The sequence below is a fragment of the Rhinolophus sinicus genome, linkage group LG03 (genome assembly GCF_036562045.2).
Source record: "Rhinolophus sinicus isolate RSC01 linkage group LG03, ASM3656204v1, whole genome shotgun sequence".
Classification (NCBI taxonomy): domain Eukaryota; kingdom Metazoa; phylum Chordata; class Mammalia; order Chiroptera; family Rhinolophidae; genus Rhinolophus; species Rhinolophus sinicus.
In genome coordinates, this window is record NC_133753.1 from 67,060,905 (window position 1) to 67,078,267 (window position 17,363).

The 17,363-nt window shown below is 34.7% G+C and overlaps 1 long non-coding RNA gene across 3 annotated transcripts in view; it reads left to right on the forward strand.

Annotated features, from left to right (window-relative positions):
* The window catches only part of LOC141570601 (uncharacterized), a 685,104-nt gene that overhangs the window by 433,502 nt on the left and 234,239 nt on the right, over positions 1 to 17,363 (forward strand). For all 3 annotated transcript variants that reach the window (XR_012494789.1, XR_012494788.1, XR_012494790.1), the window contains one exon: positions 14,390 to 14,478. This is a non-coding gene — a long non-coding RNA (uncharacterized LOC141570601). The remainder of the gene's footprint in view (positions 1 to 14,389; positions 14,479 to 17,363) is intronic.

The window sequence follows — 17,363 nt, forward strand, 5'->3', positions numbered from 1 at the left end:
TTTGACTTTTAATATGTTCTTCATTTTAAAGTCTATTTCGTCAGATATAAGTATTGCAACTCCAGCTTTTTTATCATTTCTATTTGCATGAAATATCTTACTCCAACCCTTCACTTTCAGCCTGTGTGTGTCTCTTGTATACAGCATATACAAGGGTCTTGCTTTCTTATCCACTCAGCCACCCTATGTCTCTTGATTGGAGCATTTAATCCATTTACATTTATAGTGATTATTGATAGGTACATAGTTATTGCCATTTTAAAATTTGTAGTTAGATTGTTTTCATCTTTCTTCTATTTACAGAAGTCCTTTTAGTATTTCTTGCAATGCTGGCTTGGTGGTAATAAATTCCTTTAGCTTATTCTTTTCTGGGAAGCTCTCCATCAACTTTAAATGATAGCCTTGCTGGATAAAGCAATCTAGGTTGTAGGCCTTTGCTTTCCATCACTTTGAGTATCTCCTACCACTCCCTCCTGGCCTTCAATGTTTCTGTAGAAAAGTCATTTGATAGACTTATGGGAATTCCCTTGTATGTAACCCTCTGTCTTTCTCTTGCTGCTTTTAGGATTCTCTCTTTGTCTTTAACCTTTGCCATTTTAACTATAATGTGTCTTGGTGTGGACCTGTTTGGGTTTATCCTGGTTGGAACTCTCTGCACTTCCTGGGCTTGTATCTTGGTTTCCTTCATCAGGTTAGGGAAGTTTTTGGACATTATTACTTCAAATATGTTCTCAATCCCATGCTTCCTTTCTTCACCTTCTGGTATTCCTATGATGCGCATGTTGTTGCGCTTGATGTTATCCATAGGTCTCTTAAACCATCTTCATTGTTTTTTATTCTTTTTTCTTTTTGTTCTTCCATTTAGGTGATATCTGCTAACTTGTCTTCTAAGTCACTGATTCAATCCTCTGCTTCATCTAACCTGCTGTTAATTCCTTCACGTGAATTCTTTATTTCAGTAATTGTGTTCTTTAGTTCTAACTAGTTGTTCATTATGATTTCTACATCCTTATTTATGTCATCTCTAAGCTCCTTAAACATTCTTATCATCAGTGTTCTGAACTCTGTCTCTGATAGGTTGGTTACCTCTGTTTCATTTGGTTCCGTTTCTGGAGGTTTCTTCTGTTCTTTTATTTGGGACATGTGTCTTTGTTTCCCCATTCTGGCTGACTCTCTGTGTTTGCTTTGATGTATTAGGTAGATCCCCTAGAGTTCTTAGTTCTTGCTGGGTTATCTTATGCAGTACGTGTCCTTTACATTTGACTTGCACTACTTCATTCTTCTCCTCTGCGTATGCTCCAAAGGTGACTCTTGTGTTGTATATATATTGTCCTGTTAAAGAAGATCTTTAATTGCTTTTCGCTTGTGAGTAAGTGGGGTTAACTCCTAGGCTGACTAGTTGTGAGACTTGGCTATGCCCACCTCAGGGTGTTCTGCTGCGTGAGGGTTGACCACTTAAATGTGGTTTGGCCTCTATGGGGTCTTGTGCCTGTAGAGAATTCCCTCTGGGTGTGTCACTTGTAGGTCAAACCTGGTAGTACTCTCGTTTGGTCTGGAGTTGGCCGCTGGGTATGTTGAATCTTGTGCCTACTTAAGCTGGGCCCTGGTAGGGCAATTTCAGAACAAAGCAAATCACCAATCACAACAACAACAACAACAAGAACAAAGAAAAAATCAAATACGTTCACATGTAAAAACAACTGACAACCCACACTCAACACAGGCAAAGATATCAAAGATATAAAGACAAAACAAAACAAAGCAAAAAGCAGCACCAGTCTTGGCTTAAGCCCACCAAGTAATCTCCAGGTTGTCCTCTCCTGTACCAAAGAGTCCCCTGCGTATTGGGCAGGCAGAGCCGGTCACCTGGTGCCCAGAATGACGTTAGGACTGCAGATTTAGATGCGTGGGACTGAGGGGTCTGGATGGTAGTTTCTACAAAGTCAGTGCAGTTTCTGCTCTTGCCTGCACATACGCGCACTGAGAGTAGCACCACCAGCCCTGTGTCCAGTTCTCCTGAGTCTTAGGGCACTTCTTCCGTGTGTGTGTGTGTGTGTGTGTGTGTGTGTGTGTGTGTGTGGCTGACGGGAGATTTCTGAGCTGCTGAAAGCCTGGGGCTGCGTCTGCCACTTACTGCTGATCCCTGGAAGGGCAGTTGTAATTGCCCTTCCCAAGGCAGGCCAGAAAGGGTGGGGGTTGGGGATGGAGGGGTCTTCTCTCTCCCAGCCCAGCCGTGTCACACTCTTCCTGCAGGCCAGAAAAGGTGGTGGCTGGGGGTGGAGGAGTCTCTTCTCTCCTAGCCCAGCAAAAATCACACTCTTCCCAGCCTCTTCCCTGGGTCAGAGCTGCATGCCAGTCTTCCCAGAGCCTGAGCACTAAGGCTCCTCTGTAATCTGACACTACTACTCAATTCATGGGCCAGTTTAAGTCTCTGGAAGGGTGGGTGTAGGATTGGAAGGGGGGGGAGGAGGGGCCCAGGTTGGAGTTTGTGTCCTTTGTCCAGCCTAGGGCCCAACAGGAGGTATCAACTGAGGTTATTGCCTCAAATGCTGGATATGCTGCCCCCTCGGCGGGAGAGATCAGCTGTGGGACTCAGGGAAAGAGCCCACCTCCTGGCTTTTGTGTTCTCTGTTCCGCCTGGGATCCCCTGTGTCTCTGCACCTGCGGATGCCGGTCATGTTTCCACAGCCACAGATGTGGGCCACGTTTCCACAGCCAAAGGTGCAGGCCATGTCTCCACTCTGCTCCCTTCCCTCTTCCCCTGCTCGCCCAATTTGCCCACCTTCAAGTAATCCTTGCACGAGTCTCTTAGCTGTTCTGCGTGATGAGCAGAGAGTCGTTTGATGGGTTATAGATGTCCCATTTGTGATAAGATCCGGAGGAGAACTCAAAACATGTGTCTCGCTGCCACCATTCCTATGACGTCAATCCAATGAAGGTATTTTTAAGGACAAATGAATAATTTTAAGAGTGGAAAACAAGGTGAAACTGACATCAGCCTGCTAATAGCTTTTGACTAGAGAAGGAATTTCTTCAAAAATTTGAGTAAACTTTCATACAATTTTTTCCTAACTGAAAATATACAAGAATCTTGGAGAAAACGTAATGATATTACAGATGCCCCAGGAGCCATCCTATACCTAATGTTGGAACATTAAAAATGATGTGCATTGTTTGTTAAGAGCCATTGGTTTAACAGACATGACTGACAGTTGTAGGTTTCAGTAGCATCATTCAAACTAAGTTAAAAACAACAGCATTTCTTCTTCAAAGCCCATACATTATGCTAAAAACAATTATATTGATTATAATAATTTCCTGCTTATAGGCATTTCATATACCTTTATTTGTGTTTTGTCTGTTGTTTCCTGAGAGTTGTTTATCAATTTTTAATCCTCTGTGTTAGAATGACTGCTTTGTCTTGATTTATGCAAAAGGTAGTATTAATTAGTTCACTTATTTATTTATTCAAGGTTATTTATCAAAAACCTATTCCATGGCTGTACTCTGCTAAGCACTAGCCTGCATACAGTGTATGAGAATTCTATTCCACTAGGAGAAATAGCCACGAGAGCCCACAGTTATAATATTATATTAGAAAATATTGACAAAAGATACATATAAAAGATATTCTAGGAGAAAGCTATACTTGGGAATTAAATTCAGTGGGCAAGGTGAGGTATCTTGGAAACACTTCAAATGAATCAAATGAGTTTCACAGGATACAAAAGAGTTAGAAAGAGAAAGATATTCTATGCCAAGGGAACAGCACGCAGGATGGTTCAGAGTAGTGAAAGAGCCCGAGGAGAGCATTTGAGAAACTCACAATAAGTTTTACATATCTGGGGTAAAGGGCATGCACTGGAATGGTAGCTGGGGTTAGGACCAGAGACCTAGGTGGATCCACATGAAGAAAAACATTGTTCCTTGATATGAGTTAGAACTTTATGCATAAAGATATGAATAGCTATTGAAGAATTTTACTGGTGGGGGAACATAATATTAAAGAATTTGTGTATCAAAACAGTAACTCAGGCATTAAGCAATATGGAGGATAGATTGGGCGTGGGGTTAGGGCACAGTAAAAGTATCTCTGTTGAGCTGCAAGTATCTTTGTAGGTGCTACAAATTATGCAAAGTTAAACAAGATCTAGCCAATGACCAAATGACCATAGATACATTAATTTATTTACTAATGTCCTTTTTCGTTCCTGCTTTTTTTCAAAATGGATTTGAAACAAGACAGATCCTAAGTTGCTTGGTACTTCATCGGGGTCAGAAAAGGGACAATAGGTAACATACGCATTTAAGTACATAGATCATATAGAAACACATACTAAATGCAGGTGAGTTGTTTAAAATAATTGTTCTAAGAGAGTACAAGCAAGATCAATTTCAACTGAGATGATTAGGAAATGCATCAAGAGAGCTAAGTCAAAGAAGGAAGTCCTTTTTGGACAAAGAAACTTTATAGCCACTACTTTGGGGCTGTCCAAATATCCTAAACTCATTCTAAGGTAAAATTATCCAGTAACTAGAAAAAAGAAATAATTTAAAATGGAATTTATTATCAATCAGGAAAAAAGAAAAAAAAAAGCTTTCTGAAGTCTAGGAAGGCCATTATTCCATAATGAAATATAGAATTTACAGATTTTTCCAAAAAGAACATTTCATTTTCCACATTATAAACATTCTGTATTTCCCGCCAAGTCATTTCTTCCAGCATTCTTTCCCAGTGCTTCTTCATTCTCGATTATATTCCCTGCCTCTTTCGGAAGATTTGTTGTCCCAAATGTCATCTCAGTGATCTACTGCTAAATACCAGGAATTTTGCCATGAAATTCAAAGCGTTTTCATATTTTATGAAGTCAGGAACCTCAGTAAGCTACTACATTCAAAGAGACTAGTGGTATGAGAAGAATAACTGAAACAGACTGAAAACAGGAACTATAAGCAAAGATTCAACCTCATCAGATTTTTTTTTTTTTTACTGACATTACATTTTGACTAGTTCAGACTTCTTTAAAAGGAGTATAGTTGATTACAAATTAAAGATTGCTGTGTGATCTTCTAACATAGTCTTTAAACTTTAGTTAGATGTGATTACCAAGGAAAAGAACAATCTTTGATAGAAAAATGTTCCTTTTGTGAGCCTTTGAATAAAGTGGTAAACACCACTAACTGATGCATTTTGCCTAGAAACAGCTCTCTGGTGGATGTATTTTGATAGGCAGATTAACAGAAGGAAATGTAAGCATCTTTATTTCAACTACAAAAAAACCTTTGTTTTTCTAGAATTAGAAGTTTAAGTAAACTTTTCTTAAAGTCAATATGTATTTGTGTAGTCTATGGTCAGCAAGGAAAAAAAATCAATCAGTTAAAAACAATTCAAGTTCTCTAATGGGAGTTGGAAGGAGAGCTATCCAAATGAAAAGTAAATTCAAATAAATTAGATTTTGAAGTGACTATAGAAACATTGTACAGACGATCAAGGGAAGCATCAGAAATCCAAAATAGAGGAAGCACTGTAGGATTTGCTTAATTTTGCTTAATTTCTTCTAAATCACAGGTTATTCTCAATCACTCTTGAACTGTCCATAGGTCTTTCTTCTTTTTTATTTTTTTATTTTTTTTCTTCTAAATATCTCTTTAGGAGTACACTCTGAATCCAAGTGACTGCATTGAATAAAACTGTTAGGATTATTTTAGGATCGCTAGCCTCTCTTTATATCTGAGACACTGTCTATAAGTTATCAGAAGTAGCCACAGCCCAACTTGAATTTAAACCCTAGATAAAGTAGATACAAGTCTTTATATTAAGAAGTAACTGGAACTACATTAATACATTCAGAAATTTTCTTCCCTTTATCTCATATGATTCTACACTAACAAAATTTTCCTTGCAGCTTTCTGGCTATTTTCTTTCTGATTCTTATATTGATGTTCTTTGTTATCCTGGATTCTAAATACATTCCAAACTCTAGTGCTTAACTAATTTCTCATCTCTACACTCTTCTCATAACAATAAATTTAAATATAGGGAAAATATATATATATACACACATATCTATCTATCTATCTATCTATCTATCTATCTATCTATCTATCTATATGTGTGTGTGTGTGTATATATATATATATATATATATATATATATATATATTCCCAATAAAATATGAATGTTAAAAGTTGACCCAAGAAGAATAGAAATTTTAATATATCAATAGTTATGGAGGATGTTAAAGTCTTATCATTTAAAAGGTAGAAGATCAGATGCAGGTATAACTTTAAAGGAGCCTACAATTCCTATGTAGGCACATACTATCTCTTATGCTCAGTTCTTTATCCAAAATCAAGTTTTTGGTTTCTTTTAATTCATTTGTTATAAAAGCCTGACCTTTTATGTCCCACTTTGTCTGAATATTCACACATTTTTCTGCAGAAATATTTATATGATTACAGAGTACTATGTCAGAACCAGTATCTAAAGCAAAATGTGTATCAGCAAAACAAATCCAGGAATATCATTTTAAATAATCATTTCTGTCAAGTAGATTTATTTTAGGAATGCAAGGATGGTTTAACAATAGAAAGTTCATCAACCTTAAGTCATTTTAAAGGAAAAAAGATTACATTAATACTGACAAGATGTTTAACAAAATTCAGTTTGCTATAACTTGATTATTTTTATTAATATAAACCCTATTGTTAAGCAAGAATTTGAAGAAACATTTTTGTGTAAGTTAAATACATTTACAAAAGCCAAGAACAAGCAGCAAATCAAATGAAGAAACATTAGTAACTTTTTATTTATCTTTAGTAATAGGCAGGGATACTTACTGTCACTACTAGTATTGTATTAGAGGTGCAAATACAATATGATATCTATAATATAGAATTACCATAAAAACAAAGATGTCACCACTATTTATAGATAATGTAATGATATTTTTTCGAAAAATCTTAGCAAGCCAACTAAAATGCTTTTTAATAATAATAAAATTTAGAGTGCCTGTTATTGAGTTACTCAAACTTGTCCTAGTCACCTAAACTTTTTCTACTCCAGTTTTCCCATCAGAAAATGTGGGAAAGTAATGACATTTAACTCATTGTGTTGTTGTGAGGATTAAATGAGTCAATATATGTCTAGTTGAATATATATAGAAAGTTAAAATGACTGGCTCTATGAGTGTTATCTGTTAGCTGTTATCAGCCAACAAGTTATCTATTGTTGCTGTTGCTATTACTATGTACCTAAATCACTGAGAAACTATTTTGTAAAACATCATAAGGAATGATTACTTTGGCATAAATGAGAATACATACCATTCACAACTTTTAGTTTCTTTTACTTGTTTTAAAAAGAACCTTGTTCAAAGTTTCTTTTAAACCACTCAAAAAAGTAAGTCATCAGGCTTCCCAAATGGACATATTCTGCACCTTTAATTTTATGCTGGCAGAGAATGTGATCAATAAATTACTTCTGTTTGTGAAACATTTACTTTTAACTCCCAGGGTTACCAGAGTGGGTGTTTTTTCCCCCCACAGTATTTGACAGCTGAAATTAAACAAATCCTATTCAACTACAAGGCTAATAGAAGGTTTACTACGTGTGTCATTAGCACCATCCATATAAGGTAACAGAAAATATGAGGTGTGGATTTTTAAAATGTGATAAGATGAGAATACTGTTAGATGTACAGGAAGGTGTGACTTCAGGCCTGGCATATTCTTATTAGAATGAAAGTGCTTCTGTTTTATTTTATTAAAATAACCAGAATTATATGTTGTGAGTTGGCATCTTTCAAATTATTTTATCAAGTCAAAAATATATACCTTAGTCGAAATATATTTTAAATATCATGTTATTTTAATGTAATATATAGCACAAAAGATTGCTCTGTAATAGGATGCTAAATATTTTTATGTTCAAAAATATCATAGTTAGAATGAAGAAACATAATTTATTTAGTGTTTTTTTTTTTTTTTAGCCCTTAATTAACACTTCTGCAACATATTTTTTTTTGATGCTTGACTGGAAGACTTTTAGGAAAGTATAAAAGCATTTAAAAATTGCTCAAAACATTTAAAATTTAAATATGAGCATATATATATGTTAACGAGCACATCCGTTTCATAATCACAATTAGATAATGTATTATCACATTGAGGCAGTTTGTAATCCTGAGATTACCTTTTTCCTACTTTGGACTTATACAACTTCTTTCATTCAGAGATAGTCTAAGAATATCACAGAAATAGCAAGGGGGTTTTACAGCCTATCTACAGCCAAGAAGAGAATGGAGAGTCTTCATTCCCTCTTTAAAACTTACAAACTGATGTCCCCAGTGCGTGCTGGATGCTAGTTGAGTTGTATAATTCCCAAGGCATATTATTTTCATTTTTAATCCTATTTATGCCAGTAGTAGTTACTGTAATTTCGTAACTTAATTAAATACACGAAATAGGTATAAGTATGCAAAGAGAGTTCTTGAGAAATCAAAATGATGAATGTGTTAAAATGGATAAAGAAAAATTGCTTTTTACAAAAAGTAATTGCTGTGCACTTAGGTGTGGATGAGACAGCTATAAAACATTAGAAACAAAATTTGTAGGAATCTAGGATAAAAATTCACTTATATTCCTTTACAAATGTTTTTACACCACTTAAAGATATTGACACTCAAGATTGTGAAAAATACAGTGTAGATGTTTATGCAAGAAAATGCTATGGAATTTCAGTCAGTAGATCTATCCTCAAAGAAAATGCTTTCACAGTACATCAAAATATAAAATAAAATAAGTGTTTATATGTTATATGTTATGTTAAATATTTATGTTAAAATATGTTAACCTATGTTAAACTATGTTTATATGTTAAAATAGAGTATCTTATGAATGTATATCTGTAATGTTTCTTTTGATTCTTCTCCTAAAGTGTTTTCTCTTAACTGCTCCATTCCTAGCCCCAACTGGGTTGTGTAGGAAGTATGTATATATGTAGCCAAATCCTCAGATGTTAGAATCAGACTGCCTGGGACCCAATACAAGCTCCAACATTTAATATGTTTGGGACTTGACCAGGTTATTTAACCTCTCCTGAGTCTTAGTTTCTTCATCTGTTAAAGCAGAATAATAGTTGATGAACCTTATAGAGTTGGGATAGAATCACTGGATCCTCACTGAGCAAACACAGCACTTTGCCAAGCAATCAGTAAGTACTCAATAAATACCAGCTGGTATATAATGACATATGGATAAGACTGAATCTGGATTTGTCGCTGTCCAACAATTAGCAATTTTTCCTTACAACTCCCAGATGTTTAAAAAAATAAGGGTTACATATAAAGCAAATTTGATATAATTTTAGTGTTATTAAAATTCATATTATGAGATGTTGAACCTTCATGCTTTTAAAATTAACAGCAGAAAATATAAAAAAATGTGACTCTAAGGAATATGCTGTCTTTCTGTGTCAAAATTAATAATGTGTGAAAAATTCTGAGATATATATTGCTGATTATTTATATGAACTGATGGCATAATAAAGCTGAAATTGGGGGCGGGGGAACTGTAAAAATCCACTTTTATTTTGAGTATCTCTGATGTAAAGAAAATCTCAAGGGTGACTGAAGTCATAAAATTATGTCCTATATCTTATATTCTTTTTCACTTAAACCAAACATACTTTAACATGCACATGGTCCATTCTTCTTTCAGAAACAATATGATGTGATGGGCCCTTAAGTTATAAACTGTATGATTTATTGTGGAGACCAAGTTTCAGAAAGTATAGGCCGTTACTTAAACATGAAGTATGCCCATTTACAAAATGATACTCATTTACAAAACATAGTTCACTATAACCACCCCGTTTTTTATAAAAGGTGTAATTTCCAATTCTATTTCAAATGTCAGTGAAACATTGCTTTTTTTCTAGATTGACCAATAGGGTTTGCATGATTCAGGTGACAACTCATACTTCTAGCCTTGTTTTTAGATATTATTGAAGAATTTTGCATTAAAAAAAAAACAAAAAACTGAGTCCTAGAAATTAGAGAGCATTTCTTGGATTTCAAACTTAGCATTTCTAATATATGTATACCTACGAGAGGGTGCCAAAAAAATGTATATACATTTTAAGAAAGGAAAACTGTGTTAAAATTGTAATACTCAGTATATACCGATAGCAAAGATTAAGTCACGTGTATATACTTTTTTGGCACCCTGTGTGTGTGTGTGTGTATTTCAAATGGTTTTAAATTTTTTAGTAAAAAAAAAAAAAAATGCAATTCCAAAACTTATTTAATGTGTGCAGTTTGGGATCAACAAGATGAATGTCATCTATTCTGTGTTTGATAATATAATTTTTTCTTATTAATCTTTACACAGTATATGCTAAGGCAATTATTCTTGTTGGTACCATCCTGTTGTAGTGATAAGTAAACAGGATATTTCTATGTAAAATGAGATAAACTTAAATGTAAGCCACCTATGGATTCTTAGGAATAAAGGCCCTATAACCAGTTAGCCCATTATTTGGTAATATTTCCTAATAGCACTGATTCTAACAACTAGCTTAATACTAAAGTGTCATAAAAGAATAAATCTTTTGTAATAGTTTTCTAGGAAGAAAAAACCCACTTGACTGTAGCTTATCTGAATTTTTTAACATTGCACAATGTTGACTAAGTAATACAAACTTCAGTAAGTAATGCTTTTCATCTCTAGAGTTATAACAAAGAATTGCAAAAATATGGTATTTTTATCCTCCGTATTCTTTTCTCCAAGCACAATAGAGACACAGAAGAAAGATAGTGTGGAAATAAAAAAAATATATTTTCTCTAAGTAAACATCAAGATTATTCATGTCAATAGACTCATTTTCTTGGCCAAAATTAATAACTATGATAACAACCTTGACGAATATCACACAACTGTTCTTCTGTATGAGCTCTATTAAACTGGGAAAATACAAAGGTATCCTCATCCATTGTTTTCAATTACATGATTTGAAAGGCTGGTTTAAGGGAGGAAAAAAAATTGACAAGGGAACTTTATTTATTATTGCTTTAAAGAGAGTATAGATTAACCAAAAACAAACAAAAAAGCCCACTATTCTATCTATAGGCTTTGAAACATAAAGCTATTTTATTATAGTTAGGAAATTGTTTTCCAGAAATACCAATTTCATGTTAACACGTGTCCTCCACTGTAAACTGCACAGGTTGTGCCAGCTTCATTTCCCACCCATGATATCGCAGAAAAACTCACTGTACGTTGTCAAACTAGGTTTGGAAGCTGGGTTTCAGATGCCATCACCACCACCATTATCTTATAGTTGAGCAATGCTTTCTCGTTTTAAAAGTTCACCCAGAGTGAACACATGTCCCTGTTTGCCCAAGAAAGTCCTGGATTATGCATCTTCCCCAGTATAATTATTAGTGCCTCCCTCCTTCTGTCTCAAAAGCGTCCTGGTTTAGATGTCAAAATTATATAATCGACCTAACTTTAAAAAAACATTAACCTATATGGCCATTCTATAAACTCCAAGAATCTGTCAGAAAATTAGCATGGTCCTTATGTAACCGATGAGACAACAGCTCTTACAAAGTTACTTGTGGTCAAGTGAGTCACTGAACCTAAACTAGTAGATCTTTTGGCTCCTTTTTCAAGATTAGCTACAAAAACTAAGTTCCCAGAGCTGAGTCGTGAGTGCTTCCAAACTGCCTGAATTCAGGCAGAAATGCTGCTTCCCTGACGTTCTGTAACATGTTTGAAATACATTTATTCTTTACAGCGTATGGGTTAGAGATTATCCCAGGATTCTAATTTTTTCTTATTCATTGATTTTTGTCAGTGTGTATGTGTGTGTGTGTGTGTCTGTGTCTGTGTGTGTATGTGTGTGATTGTTCACAATCTCTGTCACATTCTTAAGGTTCAAAGAGAATCTGCTAATAGCCCACATTGCCCAACCTTCTGATGAGAACCATACTTAAAATGACTCTACATGACCTAATTTCATAGTGCCACAGGACAGACCCAGGAACTCCTGGGTCACTGCTCTGAAATCTTAGATGCCTGATTTCTGGATCTAGCCAGTAGGGACTATATCAAGCCTATCTCTACTCCCATTGATGAAACATATTGTCACAACAGAAAATTTCAAGGACAGAACGTGGTCACAGAGTAGTTTCTCTGTGTGCACAATTTTATCTAGTGAAAGCCTTACAAATATAGAATCTTACCCCTCCTCAAATTTTATTTTTTTTCCTTCTATTTTAGAAATCTGAGTGTTTACTAACATGATTTAAATAATTGAAGATAAATGCAAATGTTAAGCAATAATTCAGTTATTTTGAATTTCCTAAGAGAAGATATTTTTATGAATTCACTGAATTTTAGAGTTCATGTTATTTCACAATTAAAAGTGATTTCGAAAGCAATAGCACAGCTTAAGAGAAAAAAGAGTGCAAAAATAATTTATTATGAAACAAGGAGATGCATTTAAAAAGGAAAAAGCGTTTAATTACATTTTAGTATATTTGCAGTGATTCATGATGGCTATTTACTTCAAATGATTTTTTAAATATTAAATATTAAATCCATTTAAATGCAATAAGTTGTATGGAGAATTTTCATCTTTATTTCAGAGTCATGCTACTTTAAAATTCGTCATTAGAGTTAATAAGAAATTATATTGGAACTACTCTGTACATTTAAATGACGCATAAATCAATTATTGAAGCAAGGAATTTTTTCATCATTGTAATGATTATCGGTATAAATTTAGTTCTTCAATGCTGCCTAATGATATTTTCAATAAAAAAAATTGCATAGACTTAATTTTTACTAGGAACTCTTTAAATGCGCTTATAATGTCTTTCTTCAGTCAAAAATATTTTAGAGAAGCCTCATGCAGTATTGGAATGCTCTAAATGCCAGATTCAGTTACCCTCAATACCCTGGAAACCAAAATTAGATTCAGAATCAATATACTGTGCTATCCATTTAACATCGAGTACACCAAACACTAACAACATTTATGAGAGAGTAACAGACTCAAAAAGGTTAAGCTAGTAAAACCAATCAATATAGCAAGTAGTATTATAGAGGGAATTTTGTATGTCTGTGTCTTCCTCAGGTGTGACTCACAGAAGCTAGTTTGCTTTAGAAAGAATATCCTTTGGAATTTCTTTCAGCATTCACCTGACAGACCCTTTAGTCAGGCATGAGGCATGGATACCTGCTTTCAGTACCCCGCACTTGGAACTTCTCATCTTTGTGGAGAACAAATAGGGCAAAATCTAAAATCATTGTTTGGCTACCTGCTCATTACATTCTGGTGTGAGTCAATAGAATTATATAATATTCATTATTATGGTTATTATTAAGTACATACTGTGTGCCAGGAATTGGGGAAACGCTTCATACATAATATCTCATTCAGTCCTCACGGCGCTCTTCCTCGTTTTCCTGGTAATAGAAGCAAACACAGAAAGGAAATGTGATGGCCAGGGTTACACTACTGAGAGGTGGCCAAGTGGGAACCCCCACACAGTCTAACTGAGGGTAAAGACCAGCCCACCAGCCATGCTCAAGTGTGCCATAATGTGGTCTACAGTGTTCCCAAGAGTCTGAATCGGCAAGAAAATGAAATGGCATTTGTCATTACCCACCCCGCAGATATGCACACTATTCAGATTAATCAACAGAAATATAGTGCTAAAAAGTTCTTAATATTGATCTACACATAAAAATCAAAATACACACAGACAGAAAAATGATAATTTGTGAAATATCTTCACAAGTTCTGTGATTCCTAGCCCAGGCAATATCAGATATTAAAAATGTTCCTCGTAGAGTCGGACATCAGAAGGTGGCAGGTGACAAATCCACTGCATCCCATGCAGATCTGTACTCCCTCTCTCTGAGTTGGAGTGATCCCAACCAGTGTTGTCTTGGTACCTTGGTACAGCTGATAACTTGTGAAGTGAGTTACTGACAATAGCTGATGTGCTAATGCTTGAAAACAAATATATAGATGATGATGATGATGTTGATGGAGATGATATAGATAGATAGATAGATAGATAGATAGATAGATAGATAGATAGATAGATAGATAGATAGATAGATAGAAAGAAAATAGGAAGAAAAAGAGAAGGAAGAAAGGATGGGAGGGAGAGACTAAGGGAGGGAGGGAGGGAAGGAAAGAAAGGAAGGAAGGAAGGAAGTGTTTAATTGTTACTGTAAAAATACAACATTCATGCAGATCAGCTTTCTTGAATGAGAAAAAAAGGGTGGAGCTTCAGCTAAACTTTGGGGATTTTGCTTATTTGGAGTACTACTGATATTAATGTCATATTATGTGTGTTTTCTCCATCAGGAGAAAGGTTTACCACAGCTGTTCAAGGAAGATGGAACCAGAATAAGAAATTTTCCACTTGGACTTGGAGAAACAGCAAACTCATTCAGGTATGATCAAGAACAAATCAATCCAAATAAGGGATGAAGGTAGGACATATTATATGTATATTCATTATATTATATTGTCTAGAGATGTCATGATTTAGATTTCAAATTACTCCTTTATTGACTTCAACCTGAAAAGACCAGGAAAACTTTTTTTTTGTTTTTTGGCATATATAGAAAATTTTCCATCTGAGCTCACATGGTTCTAAGAAATCTAATTTATGGATATACACAATAATCTATAGGAATATATTTATATTAATGGGAATAAATCTGGATAACCTCAAAGAGAATTGTATATATAATGCAAAATTAAGTTAATCTTTTTTCTTAGTTTTCTAACAACTGTTAGTTGGTTGGTAATTACACTTGCAATAACAAAATTCTATAGAGATGTGCTTAAATACGGAAGTTCTTAATGACTATTTTCTAGATGCTTTATACTTCACTCAGCTGTGTTATATGAACAAAAATGAATTTAAAAAGGAAGCTAAGAGAACATAAAAATACCAAGGTAAACATTTGTCATCATACTCATTTTCCACTTACAATCTGGTAAACCCAGTACCCTCAGACACATATTAGACACATGAACACTGGGGCAGGCATCAGAAAGTCAGAAACTGACCCAGGCTGATCCAGCCACTTAGAACCAAAAATAGGACCTAGCCAGACGATCAGCTCTAATGCATCTTTTGGAGCAAAAATTAATATAAGACCCACTATTTATATTATATTATATTATATTATATTATATTATATTATATTATATTATATTATATTATATTATACCCAGTCTTATAGTAAAATAATGCCGGGTCTTATATTAATTTTTGCTCCAAAAGACGCATTAGAGCTGATCGTCCGGCTAGGTCTTATTTTCAGGGAAACAGGTTAGTAGCTGAGTGACGGTTAGCAATTCCCTTGATTTTTCTGGCTCTCAGTTTTATCTTCTGTGAAAAAAAAAGGATTAAAAATATACTTACAGTTCTAAAATTATTGATAAGGACTTTAAATTTTAAATTGGGTAATGCAAAATTATTCAGGAAATATTTGAATGGTGATTTATAAAACTCTATTTAGTAGGTTTCTTTCTTACCCAAAATGAAATTCTTTCCTCTTGATAAAGATTACAGAAAGTGAGTGTTACGTTGAATAATATGGATATATTTATACAACACAATAATTCTGCAGAGGAAGTCATCATCAATATGCCCATTTCACAGAGAAAAGAATTGAGGCCTAGCACTACTGACATTACTGGAGGCAAGCAGTTTTGCAGAAACAATATGGGGATTAAGATTTTAATGCTTTCAAGATAGTAGCCATAGAGAAACATACTACTTTCCATTGCTCATTCCTATCTGTGTCACCCACTAGAAAATAAACTCTGGAAGGTGCATATTGTATTTCGCCCAGCAGTTATCTCATAACCTGAGCATCTTAATTACTGTGAGTAAAGTGTGTTGAACATAGACGTTGTTTGTGGTGTAAGGGAAAAGCATCAGCGACCTGTGGGCTGCAAAGTTCTGTTGTCTTTCAAGCGCGGTGCTGCTCAGCAGTTGCATCACTCAGACTACGGGTGGGCAACAAGGTAAATGGTGGGGCGTGGGGACGATGGTGGGAGAGGAAGCTCAAAATTGGAAAGTGTGGTCTTATAATCTCTCAGAGTGATTAATCTATTTCCCTAATTCATTGAGTTGGCAAGCGTCTTAGATTACCATTAAGCCAAACTTCTACCAATATAGGAATCCCTACTCTTGTTTTCCTGAGGGCGGATCACTGTTTCTTTTTCAGCAGGGCGAGTAGCACACTGTGGACAATTCTTAGGTTTCTTTAGAAGTTCCTCCTTACATTGAGTTTACTTACTGTCCTAGTTCTGCTGTCTATACTTTGTTTTGTCTGCGTGCCATTTTCTGCATGAAATATGTAATGGCTCATATTCTGGGCTTTGAGAAGATGCTAATTGTGAGGGGGGGGAATCAGGAACAATGGGAGATTGGGGGCAGAATTTTGGAATTTAGAAACATATATCCCCAACATTAAAAAACAGATTTTTAAAAACTCACTATGACAGAATAGAATCACTATGGTACTGGATTCAGAAAGGTTTCTGAATACGAATTGACCACCCTTCCAAATATAAAGAAAGTCGGCCAGTCTTGGATTCAGAATTATGATCCTATTGCTTACTGACTGGGTAGTTTGGCAACTTAAACCATTTCAGCTTAACGAGATAAGGTACATGAAAATGTGTAATGTAGTGTCTGGCACATGACAGATTTCCTTCTTTCCCAATCAAGGGGGTGTCACTTTACCATCATACCAGAAACCTTTCCAAATTTATAATATTAGTAGTCCAGCATTAGAAAACTAAAACCAAGTAAAACTATATAAAACTCTAAGACTTTCATACAGATTTTCTAAGTGGTGTTTATTCCAACCAAGCATAGGTAGATATAGAGTATTTAATTGTTATCTACTGATTGTATCATAACACAAATGTAAGTATAAAAATTATTTTCTGGGGAGGTAGGCAGAATGAGTGAAGGGTGTTTAAAGGTACAAACTTACAGTTATATAATAAATAAATAATGGGAATATAATATACAGCATGGAGGCTATAGTTAATAATACTACATTGTATATTTGAAAGTTGCAGGTGTATATATCTTAAAAATTTTCATCATAAGAAAAAATTTTATAACTATATATGATGACAAGTATTAACTAGACATCATGGTGATCGTCTCGCAAAGTATACAAATAGCATATCATTATATTACACACCTAATACTAACATAATGTTATATGTCAATTATACCACAGTAAAAAAAGTTGTTTTCTTGGAGCAGGCCTTGTATTTGGCTTCCAACATTAACGTTGTA